Below are 981 nucleotides of genomic sequence, written 5' to 3'. Positions count from 1 at the left end.
AAGTAGGACAGTTGAAGCACGTGGATAATTCAATTTTTTAAATAAAAAGAAAATGGAAGTAATAAAGCAAAATTGGGATCATTTTGGGGATTTAGGGTTTAATCCAAGTTGACCTTGACAGATGCAATTTGCAATGCAATCTGTAATCGAAGTATAAACCAGTGTTCTATTATGATTCTAAACACAAAATGTCAATCAAGAACGTAGATTACATATAGTAACAGCAAAAATGTACACACACAAATTCAAAGAGAAGAGTACAATATTACAGAAGCTATAAGCTACGGTGGTCTGTATAACAAAGGACATAGTTTGAAATTAAGTAGAAGAGATTGTGATGGCTTTGGTCTTAAACCTATATCTTGGTGCTCGGGGGATGACTTGGCTGGGTCCCATGTGAAACTGACCGGGAGAATTGGTAAGCAGTGGACCGTCGTCGTAGATATGGCCAAGGAGAGAGGAGCAGGTGTTGCACTTGATCTTGGTTCTCTTCCTCTGAATTCCCCAGTAGTTGACGGTTTCGAAGAAGGGGTGAATCTTGTCCTCCATCTCGAACTTGAACTTGGCTTCATCTACGGTGGAGAAAGAGATGGAGTCTTTGTTTCCGGCCTCAAAGTAGAAGTCCGAGGGAAGGCGTAGGCGGAGTTGAGATTGAGGTTGGAGCTGCACGCCGTGCAGGTGTACTCAGAGGCCATGATCGGCAATGGTGTGAGGAGAGGGTGTTGAATGTGCCAAAAGTAGAAATACAAGGTGCTTGCGAAAAGTCCAAAGCGTGTAGTTGTGGAAAAACTACAAACTTGGATTGAACCCTAAATCCCCAAAATGATACCCCAATTTCTGAACTGGATTGAACTTTGGACGAACCCTAGAAAAACTCAGAAGAATCTCAATCCCTAATTCGATAAAATAACATTCTCAATCCCAATTTTGTTTTAAAACTTTCATTTTCTTTTTACTTAAAAAATTGAATTATCCACGTGC

The 981-nt window shown here is 40.4% G+C and overlaps 1 pseudogene; it reads right to left on the bottom strand.

Annotated features, from left to right (window-relative positions):
- Positions 1 to 242: 242 nt before the first annotated feature.
- Positions 243 to 695, bottom strand: LOC148201105 (uncharacterized; annotated as a pseudogene).
- Between the last annotated feature and the right edge of the window lie 286 nt (positions 696 to 981).

Source organism: Vigna umbellata, chromosome 4, assembly GCF_029865625.1.
Source record: "Vigna umbellata cultivar VRB3 chromosome 4, Vumbellata_1.0, whole genome shotgun sequence".
NCBI lineage: Eukaryota > Viridiplantae > Streptophyta > Magnoliopsida > Fabales > Fabaceae > Vigna > Vigna umbellata.
This window is presented reverse-complemented; position numbering and strand designations above follow the sequence as displayed.